The sequence below is a fragment of the Anser anser genome (genome assembly GCF_964211835.1).
Source record: "Anser anser genome assembly, chromosome: 2".
In the NCBI taxonomy this organism is placed as follows: domain Eukaryota; kingdom Metazoa; phylum Chordata; class Aves; order Anseriformes; family Anatidae; genus Anser; species Anser anser.
In genome coordinates, this window is record NC_139721.1 from 97,227,446 (window position 1) to 97,234,462 (window position 7,017).

Consider the following 7,017-nt stretch of genomic DNA (forward strand, 5'->3'; position numbering starts at 1 on the left):
AAGGAAAACCAGGGGCAGGAAAGCACTGGATTAAAAATATGCTGTGTGATAAGATTGTTACAGGACTAATCCTTACACAGGCAAAGGTCACTCATGGGGATCTGTCCCATTACTATTTTGCCCGTACCTTGTAATAGCATCATCAGAGAGAGCATTATCCCTGGGCAGGGGAGTTAACGTGGTTGGCTTCCATGCCTGGTTGTTTCCACTCCTCTTTGTGCCAACATTGATTTCGTTACCTGATGTGGGGGATCAGGAGAACAGTGGGGTCAGGACCCATTGTTCATTGCCCTCACCCTACCAGGACCACTGCTTCCCCCACAAGAGACAGTAACTGAATATGCAATGGCTTTTCCCCTCAGCCGTTGCATGAAAGGAGCTGGAAAAGGCCAGACAAATCCCAGGCATATGTTCTGCCTGTTCTGACAGTAGCTTCCAGTGTCCAGCAGGAAAATCTGCCTTGTTTTGCTGAAGGCAAGTCTAGACCAAACCAGCAGATGATGATGATGATGATGATGATGATTATTATTATTATTATTTTATTATTATTACTATTATTTTAATTCTGAAATGCATGTCTTCTCTCCAGCATTGCAGCAGACTGTGACAAGGTGAACTACGGTGTTAGCCCTTCCCAACTCAGCTTGTATCTAGGTTTTGCAGCAGTCTCGCCTGCACCCATTTGAAGCTGTCAGACCCTCCCTTCAGGTCTCCAACTGCCATCCAAGAGCTGGGGTTTGGTTTCAGCATGCACATACCAGCCAGACTCCTCCAGCCTTCCCACCTCAGAGTCTGAGCGGCCACACAACCATGAGAGAAGATTTACCTGGTCTTCACAAACCCTTGTAGAAAACTGCTGTTCAGCACCCCTGTGCACCTGATGTGAAATCAGAGGGAAGCTGTTCCCAGGCACAACCTTCATCCTTGGCCATCACCATTCCTTTCAAGGAAAAATGTGAATGCCAACAAGGATGTTAAGAAAAAAAAAAAGTACAAACTACTGTTTTTTAAATTTTCTTAACGTGTTTTCTTTAAAAAATGCAGAGCTTCATCCCTACTGCTGTTAGTATGAAGAAGAGAAACTGATGAAAGCCACAGTAGATTTGCTTCATTGGATAACATAATACATCATTCAAAAGGTAAGTTGCAAACAGTGGTCCTAATCTAATAACATTAACCATAACCTCTGCTCCTCCCCCCAAATCCCAGCCACTTTGAAAAAAATCTGTCTTCTTGTCCAGTGATAAGTGATTTTTTTATTGATGTGATATATCCAATAGTGAAATGGATTTTCTTTTTTACAAGGTATGACACTTTTTGCTACGCAGTATTTCCATTACAAGAGGTTTTGATTGATTCAAGAAGAGTCCTAGATAATAGCAGACTGATCAAGAATAAATCAGCCTGAATGTTGATGTAGAGTTCCCACTGTTTCTAAGTGGGTTAATACCATTCCTACTAAGAATGTGTAATGTTTGGAAAGGTTGCTTCTAGTAAAGCAACTACAACCTTATATCATTTGCTTTCCCTCAGCTTGGCAAATACTCATATTTTTCACTTTCCCTTCAGGTAGAAATTGTCTATATGACCTGAAAAACTTTGGTCTTTTGTAATGACTAAAGTTGAAAGCAAACAAGAGTGGCCTATGCCAAATATTGATCTGATCCTCAAAAAGGCTGGCCAGCTGCAAGCTACTTTAAATGGAAGCTGTATGTGGTTCAAGCTGCCTTTTGATCAGACTGCATCACTTCCTGTCTTATTTCTGTGTTGAAAAACAGAGATCTGTCTTCCCCAGGGAAAGTTGAACTGTGTCGCCCTGCTCCGTTTTCCCCTCACTCCCTTAATTCTTCCTTATTTACCTGCTCCCACACCAGTTGCTGGATAATGAATACATTGCTTAGTCTACATTTTTTTTTTTGTGCAAGCAGAGAAAAACATGCATTTCTGGAGACAGAGCTTCTCTGACTCACACGATACAGGGTGCTTCACCCACAGATATCACCACTGTGCTGAACTGCAGCATGCCCCTTTTTTGGTGCAATGCCTGCTCCGGTGGAGCATGGGCATGGTGGGGAAGGTCTGCCAGAGCAGTCAGAGACATGGTCACAAAGACACTTATTGGAGGGGCTTGGTCATTTATAAATAGATGATGGATGTATTTTTCTGTTTCATGCTGTTGCTGGAAAGCCATGCATCTCTTTGTGAACTTTGTGAAGAAGAGTGGGCACTCTTCTCTCTGTGTTTCTGCCCAGAATGAGCGGCTATTGCTCCTCCATCACAAGTGCACTTGCTATAATATTTTTAACTTGCCTGTTGTAGAGTCAAGTCCCATGCAGACCTGTTACGCCTCTTCATGTCCAGGCATTTTAAAATATGGGATGGAAGTGGGACTTCTCCAGGCCTCTCATGCCTCATGGACACCCTATGAGGAACATGGTTTATTCCCCATTGTGCCAAAGGAGACAGACCCACCCTGAACTGGTACTGAATCGATGGACTCTGCTTCAGGCGTGCTCATCACCTCTGTGTTTTGGTGGAACAATCCTTGGTGCAAGCAGCTCATTGATGATTGAACTGGAATTGGTGCGTGCAGCACAGAGCCAAGCTCGACTCTGCCTCCAGCTCTTCACTGTCAGCCAACCTTGCCGTGACCACAGGCTGGGACCAGTACCAGTCCAGAATTGCTTGTCTTAATTGCAGCTATTTTAGTGTAGACTACAGCTTCCGTGGGAGTAAATTGTCAGGATTTGGGAAATGCCAAACAGAATCAACTGAAAAAGTAAAAATCTTTTTGTTGGCATCCCTACACCACGATTTTGATGTTTGAGAAGCCTTTTCCTCTCACTTACACCCAAAGACAGTCGATGCATTAAAAGCACAGCTTTGCTCCAAAACAGTCATTTCTGGATTTGCATAGTACTTTATTATTTTTAAGAGAAACTGGCTTACTTCCAAATTAATACACCACAGGTTGAATGAGCTAAATTTAAATACCAAAGTAGTTTGAATGGATATTTAACATTAACAGCAATCTCATTTATTTTAGTTAGCATTTTCACCTATTTTTTCAAAGTTAAGCTAGATCTACTGCGTAAGAATGAGTGTTTCATTAATTCTTATAAGAGTTATAAGAAGCATATGTTTTAAAGCTCTACTTTGTAACATAGCAAAGTATATTTTAGACATATTTATTTACATAATAGCCACATTAAAAGAAATTTTCATATGGAAAAATGTAGCAATACCAAGCAACGGTTCCCACAATGTTTAAAAAAAATATATTAATGATATGGAGTGAAAAGAAACAGGAAAAATCTTAAAAATGAAATGAGAGGATGTGATTTTTTTGAAGTGTTCAAAGTGAGCACATTTCCACTCCTATCACAAAGCCAGTGAAAGCAAAGCAGTTTACAGCAAACTAAGAGAAATCATGAAAAAAAAAGTCCTTTGAAAGAATTGAAATATCTCACTTGGAAATGAGATTTTCATCTTGAAAAGGTGAGAAATGTTGGTTTTGGCATTGCTGTTCTGATCGGTTTTGGATCAACTAACATTTTGTTAAGTGCAGTATGCAATATATATAAAATATGTAAAATAAATTATCTTACTATAATATATCAATAACTGAAAAACGTATTAATTTAAATGTTTTGACAATGTCAACACAAGAGTTGACACAAAATGGCCAAACTTCTTCCGATGAACGATTTTGTGAAATATTTACATTTTGACAAAAAAACCACACTTTTCTATGGAAAAATCAACAACAAAATAAAACACAACAACCCCCCCAAAAAACAACTCACCAACCTCTCCAGCATTTTATCAGCTCAGTTACCCTAAGTATCATTGAAAAGTGTTGCAGCTAATAAACATACTACATCAGCACATCATTCTACTAGAATTAAAGAGCAGCTACTGTAACCTCCACTTGTCTAGGAAAATTTAGAAGAAATCAACAAAACAGTTTGTTTTTACAAGCTCTATGAGCTTAGAAACTGTAAGTCTGGCCTTACCAAGAATTTGAATTATCATCTAAAATAATTTATACAAGATGCACTGAAGAGAGCTTATGTATATAAAAGGTGTTATTTTTTGCTCTGCTTTGACTGACATACTGTTGCTTCTGTAAGCATGCCTATTAAATAATTGAGGCTATTTTCATAATCTAAGATTTTCATTGAGGATGTGGCTTTTTTGCATCAGGTACATTTTTTTGAGGTGAGTACAAGTGATTCATTTTTTCTGTGAATGCTGGGAGAACTTCACTAAGATCAACAGGAATTTTGCTTTCAAAAAACCTACAAGATTGGACTGCTTATGTCCAAGACCTGATGGACCTATTACAGAGCCTGAACCCATTAGGCTTGAAAACCACTAAGTGTGAGCCAAAACCCAAATAGATTGGCAACTATATCAGGAAAGCAACAAAATCCTCACTGCCCTGTTATTCCAGGGGTTTATTTCCTCGTGAAGTAACAATGCTTTTGACATGTCCCTGCAGAAAGTTTTGTAACATCCTGCTCCATGAAGGCATGCATTCCTGGAAGAGCGGAGGTCCTGAGAATGTCAAAAGCTCTTGAAAACAGGTCCAGCTTCCACTTTGCCAGACACTATGGCAAAGACTACTCTGGGAGCTAATTTTGGATAATGAGCAATCAGCAGGGGCAGAACATCCTGTAAGTATCTACAGCTGAACCCTCTTAAACAAGATTGGGATCACCCAAAGCTTTTCTCAAGGGTGTTAATATAGTGATTAAAGTTCACAAGAGGCTCGTGGTTTTATTTTTGTCTTGTCACATGCAATGGCAACTAGGCAGGAAAGTTGTCTTAATGCATTGATGTTGAGGGTCATATGTGCAGAATGCAAGATATGTTTATGTTGCAATAACTGCTATATAAATTTAGTCATGGCTGTTGTATAAATTCAGTTGGGCAAAGATATGGCAGCATACCAAGAAATATTATTTGGATAAACTTACTTTCATTGGAACATCTGTTTTAGCTTGCCAGAATGCCTTGAAGTACTAGTTGTATCTAAAACAGATATTTTCATGGATATTTGTAACCTGCGAATGTGTACTCTATCACTGTGAGAGATGCCTCTTCTGAGTCAGCAATGGCTACTGATAGCATTGTATACTGGCAGATTCTGTCATCTTTAGTTTTGTATGCTTTTCCCCACAAAAGCCAATCTGAGACTTCCTACACATATTTTTTTTATGCAACTTTTTGCGGGTAAGATGGGAGCGGCAGGAATCACCAACGTTTGGAAGGTTATCTACTCAATAAAATATGTAGGGGTGTTTCTTCTGCTTTCTGTTTCTATTCTTTCTCACCTTTGTATTTAAAAGACTGTCTTGAACAGATAGGATCCTAAGTGAATCTTATCAAGGTCAGAGCTTGCTGTTCTGGCATAGATTTGAATACGAGACTTTGTAGATATCTGATTCCCAAACATCTTTGGAAGCCATGTTTACCACCACTAGTTTGCCTGTAATTGTGGTCAAATTTCTGCTTCCTTTGTTTCATTTCCATTTTTAGGAGAGGCATCCAATTTAGTTTAATCTAATCAAAAGCTAATTTAATTTATTCTAATCTAAATTTAAAAGGGTTGTGTGAACAATTTTTTTGTTTTGGAATTTGTGTTTTTGGCTACTGAGCCAAACGCTGAGAACAACTTAAGTTTTATCGTGATGGATTTAAATATTTCCATTTTTCTCTCTTAAAACTGTTACTTGCTTTAGAAGAAATTAGTGTTTTTTTTTTTTTTCCAGTCCAAAGAAAATGAAATCTCACGTTAATGGTAGTTTTAATCTCAAGACCTGCTACGATGGTCACCATAAGCAGAAGTCATTCAGGCATGTAGAGAATTGCCCCAGCTACAGGGCTATGGCATAATTGGGGAAAGTTTTCTCTGATTCTGCCTCTTGGTTATGTTCCACTATTTTTAAAGCTTCTAGTTTTTTTCCAGAACTGGCACTCACCTACACATAGAGTAGTTTAGGAGAGGCTTTCATTTGTTGCCTGTCTCATTCATATAACCATATACCATAGAACTACAGTATACAGGACGGAAAGCAACTGCAGAAACTACCAAAAGATAACCTCTGCCTACATCAGCCTATAATTTGGTGATTTGAACTTAAATCACTCAAATGTGCTCAAGTAACAGGATAGATACAAAAGAGTGTTTTCTTTAAAACCACTTAGTAAACTTATGGGAATAAATTCTTTGCACACATTGCTGGCTACACACAGCTTTGAGATTACAAGCTGTGATTCAGTTGCTCAGCAATAGACATCTACATGCTCACATATATCCCCAGTGCACCATACCTGGGTCTCCTATATATTTATATCATATCTACTAGCCTTGTCCTGATGTCCCATGTGCCCTGGGACGTGTTAGTTGGATGCCTATGCAAGGGAAATTGATCTCAGCCACTTCTGTCCATTTAGTCTTGAAAACTATCTCCATGTTTGAATGCTGATGAGCATTAGGGCTTGACAGCCTTGTTCTCTTTCTCATTGTTTTATCACGAGCAATACAACAACCAAATATTTGTCTAAACTATTTTTACTACTATTTGTATGTGTGCAGAATATAAATAAAGGGTTGAGACTACATAATTTGAGGCAGAACTGCAAGAAAACGCAAACTAGAAAGAATTTGTTATGCAGTTTGTCCCAAACTAGTTTACAGTTGTAAATACATAGATTTTATATACTAACTGCTGAAATTCTTTGTGTAAATATAGGGTGATGTGACAGAGAAGAAAAGCAAAAAAGAAACTCAGTTTCATAAATAGTTTCAGCAGATGTAGATGTTCTTGAAGAACTGCTGAGACAGTTCTCATGCTCAAATCTGGGCTGGATCATAGGGATATATGTGATCATGTTCACCTGGGTGTTTGATAGGCTTGAACATGCTATTATAATCAGAGAGAAGAGGAAGCAAGGGGGAGAACACTATTTGTTTATCACAAAAGCAGAGGCAAACATTTATGACATTTC

The 7,017-nt window shown here is 38.6% G+C and overlaps 1 long non-coding RNA gene across 1 annotated transcript in view; it reads left to right on the plus strand.

The window, feature by feature from the left end:
• LOC310893312 overlaps window positions 1–5,650 on the plus strand; it is a 38,978-nt gene extending 33,328 nt beyond the window's left edge. The window contains exons 4-5 of the long non-coding RNA XR_014578894.1: window positions 590–1,139; window positions 2,320–5,650. This is a non-coding gene — a long non-coding RNA (uncharacterized lncRNA). The remainder of the gene's footprint in view (window positions 1–589; window positions 1,140–2,319) is intronic.
• The last annotated feature ends 1,367 nt before the right edge of the window (window positions 5,651–7,017 follow it).